Here is a 15,157-nt window from a genome sequence, read left to right as displayed (position 1 = left end):
CTAAAAATTTTACTTGAAGGCATCTGTGTCTACCTTTTCCTGACAGTAGGCCATCCTCCAAGGGACTTCTTACAACCAGGCTTGATTGGATTGGCCACATGAAATGCCTTTACCAGTCGAGGTGCGTAGATGATATTGTCAGGGTCCCAAGAATCATCTTCAGTTGTATACCCTTTCCAAGACACAAGGTACCACAATCAATCCCCTCTGAATTTGGAATCCAAGATACAACATACATCACACTCAATTTGGCCATCATGTATTACCAGTGGCGTGTTTCCACTTGGAAATTTGTGCTTATTTCAGGACACTGCTATGAAACACAGGATGTATTTGTAGGGTTTGTGGCAAAGTGAGTTTGTACACCACAGGATTAACCTGTCTAAGCACTTCATAGGGGTCTATGTATCTCGGATAGAATATATTCGTGAAATGTTTATTTCTTGTGGATAGCCACACCCTGTCACCTGGCTGATATTGTGGCCCTGAACATCAATGGGGATCTATGCAACCCTTGGTGTTTTGCTTGGTTTACCTGTTTATGTATCGTCTCTTAGCCATGTTATATTTCTTTTACACATCATAGTACATTGGGCTGATTTGAGGTCTCCAAGGGTATGGAGACTGGCATAGTTTTTGGATGGAAACCATAATAGGCATAACAAGGTGAGGCACAAATAGAGCAGTGCCATGCACTGCTATATGAAAGTTCATCTTGCCAAAACAAAGACACCCAGGATTCAGTGGCTTCTGCATAACACCTTAAGTTTGTCTTTAATGTTTGGTTTAGTCATTCTGTTTGCCAACCTGTCTGCGGGTGACAACTCATGGAAAGGGATGCTGAAATCATTAATGCCTTAGACAATGCCTGCTAGAAGCAGGCCAAAAACTGAGGGCCCCTATCCAAAACAATAACCTCTGGAATTCCGTGTTGCTTCACTACTTGCTCTATTATCAATTGAGCTGTAACCCATAGGTAATTTTTTACAGAAAACAAAACAACCTTTTTTGTTCAAACTGTCAATTATCACTAGTATGGTGGTAAACCCATGATCTCTGTAACAAAATCCATAATTTTCCATGGCTGGTTAGGAATGGGCATAGTTTGTAACATCCCTCGAGGTTTTGAATGATACGCTTTTGCCTATGCACGCACTATACATCTGTGTCCCTAAAACTTAATGTCTGTGGCCATCCTTTCCCACCAGAAGTGTCTTTGAACCAACTCCAGAGTGTTTGCAACCCCAGGGTGCCCCGTCAAAGGGGAAACATGACAGCAGTCAAATGCTTTCAACTGGAGACCTTTAATAGGTTGGAAGAGTTTTTTTATGAAATGGAAATCCTTGCTTAATGGTTCTCTGGGGATTTTGAGTTGCCCAACCCACCCAAGAAGTAGGAGACCTGATCTTTTTCACAGACTCCAGGAAATTGCTTACTTTTATGGCACATACAACTTTTGAGTTATAGATACCATATGTCTCTCTTTTTGTGTACATTGTAAGCCCTGTCTTGACAAGACATCCGCCTTACGATTACCACTCCCCAGACAAAAAGTGAGCACAGAATAATGCTTCACAAAATAAAGCATCCAATGCATTTGATATTGAGACAGTTGTTGTACATCTTTCATATATTGCATATTTCTGTGAATTGTGTACACTATCACAGAATGACTAGCCCCTCAGAGGTACTGTCTCCATTCCGAAAAAGCTCTTCTGTTCTGCTGCATTTAGCTTTTTGGACATACATGCCACGGAACACATCTGTCCTGTCTTTCTGTTTCTTTGTGACAAAACTGAAAATGGCTCATCCTTATCCTGCATAATCATTGGTACGAATATATGAGTCATAGAGCCTCATTATGAGATTGCCAGTCTGTCGACCGCCGTGGAGGCGGTGGCTGTCCGACCACCATCAGGATGGCAGTTGGTCCACCGTATTATGAGTTATGTGGGCCTATGGAGCAAAGACTGTTGCAGTCCCGCCGGCACTGACAAGTAGCATAGACCGCCACGATCACGAGGCAGCACAAACAGGCCGGCGGAGCCTATGTTACAGCTGGACCATTTTTGAGGTTTCACACTGCCAATGCGGCTGTGGCGGTCCAACCACCACGTCTCTGAAGGCAGAAACGGGAACTATAAAGGAAACAGTGTGGCCATTAAACCCATCACGCACATCCTGCTACTGCTGATCATTGATGGAGAACAAAATCAATGCCGTAAGTACACACACCTACCTGTGTCATCAACCTTATCAACAGATCGTAGCACTGTTGTTCACATCATCTGGGAGGGACACTATGGGAACCAAGTACACGTCTCACCATGTACACAGTCCACATCATACATGAAGATGGACACATTCACAGTCATAATGCACCTCCTTTGAGCTGGTCACTCACACTGCACAGAAACACTAATAAAAAAAAAACATCCTCACATCTCAGGCACAGGGATACTGAAGGCTACACAACATTGTCTAATACATCACCAACAACATACAAACATCACATCTAACAATACAACTCACATACATTCCACACAGTCCATGGACTGTTGGCACATACAACACACATATTATCGATGTGGCATGGAACTAAAACAACATTCCCAGTAAACAGCTCTGTAATGGACACACACAATGCAGCACAATGGAAATAGCACTATATGTGTCTCATGAACAAATAGTATTAGTCCCAAATGTCAGTCAGTCCCATCTGCACAATATGGAAGTGCAAGTCAACAAAGCACATACAACTCCAACTGCATGGGACATAGATCTACAGGAACTAGCTGCAAGGTACACACAGCTAAATGGACACATGCACGCTCAAATGTAAAGAAAGCTAGCACAACTTAACACACTCCATGTCTGTATAAACCAATTCTCAAGCTGACACTCATCAGATGAATCCATAAGCCATATCAGGGGACAGATCTAACACCATACATGCTCACATTGAGCAACACAAGATGAAATACTTACCATAACAAACAGTGCACAATGCCATGACACCATAATTACATTTTGTAGGAAAGTACCATCTTGCCTGGCATGTTACCCCCACTTTTACTTGTGTGTGTGTTTGTTTTTGCCTGTGTCACTGGGATCCTGCTAGCCAGGACCCCAGTGCTCATACCTTGTGCCCTGTATGTGTTCCTATGTGGTGCCTAACTGTATCACCGAGGCTCTGCCAACCAGAACCTCAGTGTTTATGCTCTCTCTGCTTTTAAAATTGTCACTACAGGCTAGTCACTCAGTTTACCAATTCTGATTGGCACACTGGAACACCCTTTTAATTCCCTAGTATATGGTACCTAGGTATCGAGGGTATTGGGATTCCAGGAGAGCCCTATGGGCTGCAGCATTTCTTTTGCCACCCATAGGGAGCTCAGACAATTCTTACACAGGACTGCCACTGCAGCCTGAGTGAAATAACGTCCACGCTATTTCACAGCCATTTTACACTGCACTTAAGTAACTTATAAGTCACCTATATGTCTAACCCTCACTTAGTGAAGTTTAGGTGCAAAGTTACTAAGTGTGAGGGCACCCTGGCACTAGCCAAGGTGCCCCAACATTGTTCAGGGCAATTTCCCCAGACTTTGTGAGCGCGGGGACACCATTACACATGTGAACTACATATAGGTCAATACCTATGTGTAGCTTCACAAAGGTAACTCCGAATATGGCCATGTGACATGTCTAAGATCATGGGATTGTCCCCCCAAGCCAAATCTGGTATAGGGATGCAAATCCCATGCATCCCCGGGGCTCCAGCATGGACCCCGGGTACTGCCAAACTAGCTCTATGGGGTTGTCTATGCAGCTACCACTGCTGCCAACCCTCAGACAGGTTTCTGCCCCCCTGGGGCCTGGGCAGCCCAGTCCCAGGAAGGCAGAACAAAGGATTTCCTCTGAGAGAGGGTGTTACACCCTCTCCCTTTGGAAATAGGTGTTAAGGGCCTGAGTGGAGTAGCCTCTCCTGGCCACTGGAAATGCTTTGAAGGGCACAGATGGTGCCCTCCTAGCATAAACCAGTCAACACCGGTTCAGGGATCCCCCAGCCCCCGCTCTGGCACGAAACTGGACAAAGGTAAGGGGAGTGACCACTCCCCTGTCCATCACCACCCCAGGGGTGGGGCCCAGAGCTCCTCCAGTGTGTCCCAGACCTCTGCCATCTTGAATGCAGAGGTGTGAGGGCACAATGGATACCTCTGAGTGGACAGTCTCAGGAGGTGACGTCAGAGACCCCTCCTGATGGGCTTTTACCTGGTTGGGTAGCCAATCCTACTTTGAGGGCTATTTAGGGTCTCTCCTGTGGGTTTCTTTTCAGATAACGAATGCAAGAGCTCACCAGAGTTCCTCTGCACTTCTCTCTTCAACTTCTGCCAAGGATCGACCGCTGACTGCTCCAGGACGCCTGCAAAACCGCAACAAAGTAGCAAGAAGACTACCAGCAACATTGTAGCGCCTAATCCTGCCGGCTTTCTCGACTGTTTCCTGGTGGTGCATGCTCTGAGGGCTGTCTGCCTTTAACCTGCACAGGAAGCCAAGAAGACATCTCCTGTGGGTCAATGGAATCTTCCCCTTGCTAACGCAGGCACCAAACTTCTGCATCACCAGTCCTCTGGGTCCCCTCTCATCTTGACGAGCATGGTCCCTGGAACACAGGAGCTGAATCCAAGTGACCCCAACAGTCTAGTGGTCCTTCTGTCCAAATTTGGTGGAGGTAAGTCGTTGCCTCCCCACGCCAGACAGTAATGCTTTGTAATGCGTGATCTGCAGCTGCTAGGGCTTCTGTGTACTTTTGCAAGATTTCCTCACATCACAGCTCAGGACCCCAGCAGCCTGTCCTGCATTGCCCAACTCACTGAATTGACGTCCGGCTTCGTGGAACCCTCTTTTGTTGTGTTGAGACAACCGCCATGCTCAGATTTCTTGAGCGCCTGTTCAAGTGCTTCTGTGGGGGCTGCCTGCTTCTGCATGGACTCTCTCTGTGGCTGAGTGCCCCCTCTGTCTCCTCCGCCAAGGGGTGACCTCCTGGCCCTTACTGGGCCGTGGCAGCGCCCATAATCTTCAACCACGACTCTTCCACATAGCAAGGCTTGCTTCTGGTCTTTCTGCGTGGAAACAACTCTGCATCCTCCAGCACGCCGTGGGACATCTTCTGACCAAAGGAAAAGTTCCTGGCACCTTCCGTTGTTGCAGAATCTGTGGCTTCTTCCACCAGGAGGCAGCCATTTTGCATCTTCATCCGGGGTTTAGTGGGCTCCTCCCCCCCCCGGACACTTGCGTGACTCTTAGACTTGGTCCCCTTACTTTGCAGGTCGTCAGGTCCAGGAATCCATCTTCAGTCTTTTGCAATCAGTTGTTGTCTTTGCAGAATCCCCTATCTCGACTTTACTGTCTTTCTGAGGCAGTAGGGTAACTTTAATCTTACTTCTCAGGGTCTTGGGGTGGGGTATCTTGGACACCCTTAGTGCTTTCTTACACTCCCAGCGACCCTCTACAGACTACACTAGGCCTGGGGTCCATTCGTGGTTCGCATTCCACTTTTGGAGTAAATGGTTAGCGTTGCCTCTAGGCCTCTTGTCTCCTATTGTGTTCTACAGTGTTTGCACTACTTTTCTAAGTGTTTTACTTACCTGATTTTGGTGTGTGTGTATATTTTGTGTATTTTACTTGCCTCCTAGGGGAGTATATCCTCTGAGACACTTTTGGCATATTGTCACTAAAATAAAGTACCTTTATTTTTAGTAACTCTGAGTATTGTGTTTCTTATGATATAGTGCCATATGATATAAGTGGTATAGTAGGAGCTTTGCATGTCTTCTAGTTCAACCTAAGCTGCTCTGCTATAGTTACCTCTATCAGCCTATGCTGCTAGAACACCACTGATCTACTAATAAGGGATAACTGGCCCTGGCACATTTACACATTTACACCCACATATCCATACAACCAACATATACCCTTTTCTTGGGAGACACCAGCACAGCCCATAAAGTCAGACACTGCAAACAACTGCAAATGGAAATGGTGCAACAACCAGCCTCAAACACACACAACTGTAGCCACACAACACAAGTCACTAAGGAACAACAATAATGTAGAAAAGGAATTGCAGGACAAATGTATACCCACAAAATATAACCGATTGGGTTTAATAGGCAATAAATATTTGAAGTCCAAAGGCCTCTTGCCAGTTCCAAAACAGTCCAATAAGAGCACAGTGTCTACACTTGACTCCCAACTGACATGGACCTCCACACGAAGGGGCATCAATGGAGCAGGCACCTCAGGGATTATCTGGGGTGTATTTGGGAGGGGGTTTTGGCCTTCTTTTTGGGAGGGTTGGGCTTCCTCTTGGGGGAGAGGTATGGGTGCTTGCAGGGGAGGTCTGGGAGGCAGTAGGGGGGCTAGGTGGTAGATGGGCACCTCTTGGGTTTGGGATGGGGTAGAGGGAACAGGGAAAAAGTCAAGGTCAAACATAAATAATGTCTTAGGGACATGGGTGTGGTCAACAGAATGGGGTTGGGATTTTAAGGTTGAGGGAGTGGTTGTCTGCTGTGTTGATGTGGATATTGTGGGTTTGTGCTTCTGGGAGGTATGCTTGTGTGTGGTGGGTGTCTGTTGGGTGGGTGAGTGAGTGCTTTTGTGTGTCTTGGGGGACTGGGCGGTGGAGGTGCCAGGGGATGGAGTGATCGATGTGTGTGTGGCTGTTGTGGTGGTGCCTGTGGGTTGGCTGAATGTGGTGGATGTCTGTGTGTCTGCAGTTGTGGCGTCTGTGGGTGCAGTACCTGTGGGGGATTTCTGGGGGTCTGCTGTGGTAGTGTCTGCAAGTATGATGGGTATTGTGGGTGTGTCAGTGACTGTTGGTGTTATGTCTGTGGGTGTTATTGATGTTTTGTGTCCGATGCGGGTGTGGTAGGGGTGTTTTGTGAAGACGTGATTGTTGTATTTGTGGGTGGATGTTGTTTCCTTGCATGCCTGTGTTTTGTGGTGCTTGTGTTTGTGTGTGCTCATCTTCTGTGTTGGTGTAGATGTATGTGGATCTGTCTGAGTTCTTTGAGTAGGTAGGGTAAGGTGGATTTGGATTGGGGAGAGGGAGGAGGAGAGGGGACCGGATGTGGGGGGTGACAGGCTGCCATCAGTGTGGAGGCCAGAACCTGAAAAGATCCCTGTAGGACAGCGATTGCACAATGAATCCGTTCCCGGAATGCATTGATTTTGTTGCAGTTGGGTAGCCAATCCCTGGATGGCATTCATAATGGCTGACTGACCCACAGAGCTACTTCTCAGGAGGTCATTAGCCTCCACACTGAGGGCAGCATGGGTAACAGCGGCTGGGGCGGAGGTGCCTGTGGCAAAGGAGACATCCACCCTCTTGAGTGAGTGGATACGGGCAACTTGATGGGGAGCAACAGGAAGGGCGGAGATAGAATCGGGATGGTACTTGGATGGTACTGCAGATGCCCTGATGGGTCTGCTATCACTACAGAGTGCCCACTGGAAGAGGAATTAGATGAATCCAATGATAATGATGAGGATGATGTTGAGGTCCACACGTGGCACTCCCCTCTCCCTCCGTGCCACTGGGTCTCTCTATGTCAGTGGTCTCTTGGCCTGAATCTCCATGGCCAGATGCTTCCCCACTTGGCTCTGCCCCATCTCCTTTGCTTGCAGGTGCTGATGTTGCAGATACAAACATAAATAGGGTAATCACATGTCCATGATCACACTTGAACAACAGCTCTGATTAGCAAACAGTACCATGATTTCAAGTTGGCCCCAGCAATAAATTCCACCTAAGTGGCCCACACATATGACATACCATTTGCCTTTATGCCATATGAACTGGCAGCAGTTGCACCCAAGAAATGTAGGATCTCAAACAACTACAATTGCGTGGCTGTAGTTGTGCAATCACAATGACCATTCGCCCATCAGGAGACACCATCACCCTAAAGGCTTTGCTCTATGGAGCAGACCACAGTCTCCTGTTTGCATCCAATAGTAGGCCAAAAAAATGCATTTCCACAGATCCCACACCGAGTCATGCACACATTTCTTTGTCACATACATGATGATCCAACATTGAGGACTGATGATACAGAATCTATGTTGATAACAACAGTACAATATTCTTGAGAAGATGACATGGAAATAATCATGTAAAACTAGAAACATATAAACAATGAACACTTCACCATATTTGCCCCAACAGAGTCAAGAAGGTTATATTATTGCTGCTCCGGTAGGCCACACATGTGGTGTGGATAAGAACTCATGTGCAAGATGTCTGGGAGAGATGTCCCCAAATAAACAACACAATGAATCAGCAAGCCCCAGGGCTTTAGCCACTAATGTCTTTCACACCTTACAATGACATACTCTGAGTGCTTTAGTAGAAGCCATTAGTCCATTGTATGTTGGAGAGACACAGAAATTTGCAAGGACTTGTAGATGGCTCTCAACATGTTAGCCAAAGTGAAACAACTTCACTCTCCCCATTTTGCTCATGCAAACCCAGATTTCTGTCTGTGGATGAATGGGTGTACCAAAACACATTTGATTTCAACATAACTGCAAGTCACTCCATGATGCATACCAACAGTCAGGTTACAAACCTTAGTCTTATGCATGTGCTGTGCCCTTTTCCACCTGATACCACATCAAGGGCATAGATATCTACATTGCGGTTCTACCCTCTAGTCCTCCCTGTCATGTCCCTCATTAATACTGCAGTTGTACATGCCAAATGACATGCTATGATGGGTGAGGGTATGTGTCAGCCAATAAATGATGGTGACACACTCCTGTCTGTGGTACAACATGAAATGTACCCCCATAGTAAATGTACTCTTCCATAAACAGTTTGCCATGCCCATATAAGTAAGGGAATACAGACATCATCTCATCAACATGAGTAGACCATGCATGAAACTGCAGCTTGCAAATGTTTTCTAAAGAGAAAGGGACATATGCTGGCATGCAGGCACAAGGAATGTTGACAACAGTGATGGAACATAAATCATGTGAATGGACAGTCCCCATTTACCAAGGGAAATTAGTGACCTATACCTACATCCAAATAACAATGTAAGCCCTGACACATGTATGTTGGACTCTTTTACATTACAGACTGCTGTGAGGCACCAGTACCCATAACGTGCAGTGGGAGTTCTGCCAGCTGTGGACCCTCAGGGTCCTCACCTTCTTGGCGATGGCTCACCACAGCCCCTTCTTTTGTGGGGTGTTGACCTGCATGGATGCAAAAGACAAATCAAGAGATTATGATCACAAGTTTCATTACAAATGGGTGAGTCACATACATGTCAGAAACAGCAATCTAGAACTGGTGTGACACATACGAGCCAAGAAGTACAGGGACGTTACTGCAGACATACATTTCCCAACTCACCACCTTGCTCAGGCCCTACAATGACTAAGCCAGCTTACTGACATCATGTAGCCCATGCTATAGCAGTCTAGCTGAGATGTGAGCCACTATGAACCACATCACATCCCTGTGGGTTCTGAAGGGAATACCCCTGAGGCATGAAAACAACAACACATTCACAGTCTGTGAGGATCACTTTCTGGTAACAGCTACTACAGGCTACTGCCAGAGTACAAACTCAAACATCACACATGGGTATTAATGAAGGGACAGCAATGGTGGGTACAGAAAGTGTCATCCTTGTCCATATATGAACATGTGGACTAACAAGCGCATATTCATGCCACTTCAGGGGTTGGGGTACTGTGGTATGTAATTGTACCACAGAACACTCCTTTAGACATATGTGTCTATCGCACAGAGATGACATCCAACAAACAAAGGCATGTGTTGTACAGTTTCTGCTAGGTGTCTAGACTACACAGTCACATATCATGGCCTCCCAGGAAACAACATTGTCTGCACTGTGGGAATGTCATTCATGCAATAAGCCTGTACAGGACAAATATAACCTGTGGGAAGGTGACAACAGAGCTGTGGGAGTAATGAATCTGTCATGAGTCAAAGACACACATTGACAATGAGGCAAAATGTATATGTGGATTAGCTTAATGACTTACCTCTGTACCCATTCCTAGTTTAATCAAAGGAATGAGGCATTCTGGGCAGGATCTTTCCCCAGAGCCTCATATTTCACACATGAAAGGATCTGCTGGGGTACAGGGAGTGGGCACAGTGACTTCACCCTAGCCTGAACTAAGACCCATATTGGGAGATACATTTGTCAGGCCTTGACCTCTGCAGGCTGAGCGGGAGGATACATCATCCACCTGTCTACCATCCACTGCCAGACCTACAGAGCACAGAAGAACACCATGTCATACCCCTATATCGTCTGAATCGGCAAACAATAGTGGACTTATGTGATCAGTTGGAGGCAGATCTGATGTCAACTATTAAATATCCAAACAGCATACTACCCATTGTACAAGTCATGTCATTATTGCACTTCCTAGCCACAGCGTTCTTCCAACATTTAGTGGCATGTCCCAAAGTCTGCTTGGTCTGGTGTTGAAGGATGTTTCCTCAGCAGTGTTGAAACACATTGTCAGCTACATCCAGTTTCCCGGGCGTGAGGGTTTAACCCATGTGAAGGCTGACTTTTATGGTTTGGCTTGCCTCTCACATGTGGTGGGGGCTATTGATGGCACACATGTTGGCTTGGTCCCACCGCAACCAAAAGAACATCCATTCCATCAACATCCAAGTTGAATGTTTGGCAAATCTTCACATTTCCCAGGTCGATATCTGGGTTCAGTCCATAATTCCTTCATTATGTGGAACAGCAGAATCCCCCAGCTGATGTCACAACTCTACCCAGAGAGGGTCTGGCCGGTTGGTAAGTCTAATCTGTCCTGTTGGTGTGTGGGCAATGTCTGGTAGCACAATTCTGATAAGAGGGACTAATTGTTGCACATTCATGCAATCCCTAAACAGGAGACTCTGGATATCCAGACCATCCAATTTTGTTGACGCCAACACGAAATCCAACTATGCCAGGGGAAGTCTGTCTGGACCAGACTAGTGGAGCCATCCTTTACTCACCTGAAAAAGTGTGTAAGATCACTGTGGCATGCTGCATATACCACAACCGAGCCCTGGAGAGGAAAATCCGGTACATGCCAGAGGAGGGGCAGCCCGCAGTGCCACTGAGTGAGACCCATGAAATGCTGAGTGAGTATGACAGTGGTGAAGATGAGGGAGCTGACTTGCAACACCCACTTTTCTTGATTGTATGTCATGTGATGTAATTACTGTGACTGTACGAAGAATTGTAGTTGATAGAATTTGTGTGGTAGAGTGTTTTTGGAATATCTAGGGAGCTGTTACTTTGCAATGTTCAGCCAAAGGGTGCATGAAGGATTAATCTATGACATGTCCCCACCTTTGTTTAGCTGCATCATTTGTGTCAGTCTCATTGCAATGTAGGTTTCTTTCCAGATGCTTGCCATATGAATTGGGTAATAGAAAATATTAAATTCCATACTCCTTATTTTGTTTTTGTCCAGGTACCTTCACCATGACATCCTCATGTGGGCATTTCAGAGTTGTGACATTGGCAGGTCTTTGATGATGTTCCGTCATTGGAAATGTACATTGATTGTTCCAGGTAATGTAGGTCACATATTTGGGGTGAATGAGACCTGTGCCAAGCAGCTTTGACAGTGTTTGTTTGGAAGGTATGAAGTGCACATTGAACTTGTTTAGTGTGCTGTGGTGGGCTGATTGCCTCATGTGTGTGATCATGTGGTCATGAAATCTGTTGTCATAATTTGCAAGCAAGGCATTCATTCTTCATATAGACTAATCACTCTTCTTGTATGACCTGTATGTAGCCGTAGATGTGTTTCATCATTGCAGACCACAGTGCCTGTGCCAGTACAGTGAAATATGTTTGTGTCATATCAACAGTTGCATGGTGTTTGGATCATGATATGCATGTGATAAAGGACTGTTGTACTGCCCTCTGTCTGTACTTTGGGGTATGTGATGTTGTATTGCTTTGGTGTGGTGTGTGATGACGCTCAAGCTAGTGTCAACATCCACGCACAATGACTAACAAGGTCCTTCCTTCTATGGTATGGGGTGCTATACCTTGATCTGTGTACCTTGACACAATTTGAATCACCCTTTCTGGGCTATGACAGTCCAGACAGTTAGACAGCCTGCGTGCTGTACAGTGGAGTAAAATGTTTGGTGTGACCAGATGCTGTACCAATGTGTTTCTGTGTGTTGGTTGTAATCCTTAGCAGGATACTGTACCTGTAACACATCCCCCCAAGTACTAGTTTCTTGTGCTGTTATCATTTGCTTCATATCATTTTACATATCAGCATAGCACAATTTGAACAGAAGCAAGCAGACACAAACTTTGAAATAGGTGGTATTTATTCCAAATTTGTGAATAGAACAAAACATAGGTATATGATGGAACAGAGTAGTGAAGGGTTCAGTCCTGGTAGATACAATCATTGTAGTAGCTGCCACAGCATTGTAAGACCAATGTTCTTTCTATTCCTCCCATTGGAAATGGAAGGTGGTTAGGGAACAGTCAACAGAGTAAACATGTGGAACACAAAGGAAGTAATTTGGGAAGAGGTCACTTGCTGGCAGTGATAGGTCTCTTGCCATCCGGACCTCCTAGGCATTTCACTGGGCTTCCCCACTCATGGTGGAGGTAATCTGCTGCTACAGAAACAGGGGTGTCTGAGGTGAGTCCTTCTGCTGACAGGGCATCCCTTTCAGTGGCTGGCACCCATGCTGAGGTGCCAGGTGTAGACATGCCAAGGGAAGGGGTGGATTCGTGCTGTTGATCCCTTCTCTGGGTGGTAATGATGTCACTCAGTGCCCCTGTTAGGGAAGCCGTGTTGGTATTGTGAGCCTCCCATGGTGCATGCACTTCCTGTATGAATTCCCTCTGTAGCTGCTTCATTCCATGGAGTTCAGTTAGTTCTTGGCCCATCATGCCTTGGGACTCCTGATAGAACCCCAAGACATGGCTAATGGTCTGTTGGCCAGGAACATCCAGAGTGACCTCACCCCACTGGCTCACAGCATCCCTCCCATGCACCCTACTCCCAGGGGCCAGTTCCTTTATCACAGTGTGCCCTCTCCCACTGGTTCTTGGACCATCATTGTCAGAGATGTGGTGTTGTCACTCAGGATCCTGGACTGGGGGGTATGAGATGGTTGTCAGTGTTCTAGGTTGGGGTGCATGGTAGGCCATGATGCAGAGGCAACCAGGCTGGAAAGTGTGTTTGTGGCCACAATGAGACTAACTAGTGTGTCTGACAAAGTTGCCCAAATGGGTTAGTACAGTACTCCATGCCAAGATGTCTAAGAGTGTTGTCATCAGTTCCTCTGTATGGCCAGTGGCAGCACAACCAATTGATGTGAAAGATGCAATGTTACTGGTTGTATTATGACATTTACTTCCAATTATTTACAGTGACATTTCACAGAGACCATGTACACAGTCGTCTAGCATGTAAACATATTGTGACAGGGACAAGTAGTAATGGTTATTTTGACATGACATTTGTTGAGCATGCCAGCTTTCCTTGACTGTCACAGCTTCTGAGATGTGCAATTCATTGTCCCTTTGGGGGGATGACCTAGGAGTGTCAACCTGCCACCGTTGCATGTCACACGTTGCAAGTTAGGTATTTAGCCATTTTGAGACCTAGTTGAATGTGATACAGGCAGACCGAGGAGTTTGTAGTATATGTGACAGAGTTCATCATATGGCTAGTGCAGTGTTAATGTGTGTGCTGTCAATACCAATCTGTTTATGTTTCTTGGAGCCTTTGGGGTCATTGTTTAGCACACTGGGTAAGCTGTGATGCCTGTCCTCAATGGGTTCATCTTGGGTTAGAAGATCAGGATGGAGCTAGGTAGTCAGACACAGTGAATCTCAAATGTGATATATCAGGCAAGGGCATTTGATCAAGTGACTACTGGTGTGTTTTTATTTTTTATGTTAGGAGAAATAGTGTCTCCTGGGAGTCAGAGTCATGTCTCCACTACACATACTCGACAATTTGCATATTCTGAGTTGTGTAGAGTTCATTTGGGTCTTCTCTACTAGATTGGTTTGGGCAAGTGAACACTGATTTTGGTTTTGGAGTATGTGGGACAGGTCCGATTGGCCTTAGCTTTCTCGTCAGTCCCACTACTTCCCAGCATATCACAAATGGTGAGTTCATATCAATCGGGATTTCACAGACATGGCTAATCATGCATATGGGCCCTGAGTTTGTGTCTGTAGCGTGAGCTACATAGGCTCCTGGCCTTAGCAGTCATGTCACTCTCTCTATTACAGACTATACAAACAGTATCACACATCTGCATAATTTGATAGTGAGAGTTGGGAAACTGTGCTCTTTGATCATGTGTACACTGTTCTGGTGTTTATAGACAGACTAATAGTGCCTCTTCTTTGTGCCACATTGCAGGACCGTCACCTTGGTGCGCATGAATGTTCTTGAAGATGCTCTAAAAAGTATCAACAATGCAGAAAAACATGGAAAACACCAGGTTCCATTCAGACCATGCTTCAAAGTCATTGTGCGTTTCTTAACTATAATGATGAAACATGGCTACATTGGTGAATTTGAAATCATTGATGATCACAGAGCTGGGAAAATTATTGGGAACATCACTGGCAGATTAATTAAGTGTGGTGTAACTAGTCCATGGTTTGATGTACAACAGAAGGATCTGGAAAAGTGGCAGAACAAACTGTTGCCATCCCGTCAGTTTGAAACATTGTTCTCACAACATCAGCTGGCAATATGGACCACAAAGAAGCTAGGCGAAAACATACAGGAGGCAAAATCCTAGGATTCTTTTTCTAGAATGTAAAAAGGCAGACTAACAAATTGTAAACAGTGCCGCCTGTGAGTTGCAGTCAGTTAAGTCTAGGTACTTGCCACACCTGACCAGTGTCATCTCCCAGGTGAGTATACTTGTGAGTTGACAGACAGGGGGATTTGGACAAGGTTATAATGTGCTGGTGTTAGGAGTTACAGAAACGGTACCCGCTGAGAGTTGCAGTCTTGTCAGTCCCTGTCATACACACACTATACATTTGTGAAACCCCAGGTGATTAAACTTCATTTGAGACTT

General features: G+C 45.9%; 1 pseudogene; it reads left to right on the top strand.

Annotated features, from left to right (window-relative positions):
- Nucleotides 1-14,917, top strand: part of LOC138297123 (small ribosomal subunit protein uS8-like) — a 57,960-nt pseudogene extending 43,043 nt beyond the window's left edge.
- Nucleotides 14,918-15,157: the final 240 nt, after the last annotated feature.

This window comes from Pleurodeles waltl, chromosome 5, assembly GCF_031143425.1.
Source record: "Pleurodeles waltl isolate 20211129_DDA chromosome 5, aPleWal1.hap1.20221129, whole genome shotgun sequence".
Lineage (NCBI taxonomy): Eukaryota > Metazoa > Chordata > Amphibia > Caudata > Salamandridae > Pleurodeles > Pleurodeles waltl.
Note: the sequence above shows the minus strand (reverse complement) of the source record. Positions and strands in the feature narration are given on the sequence as shown.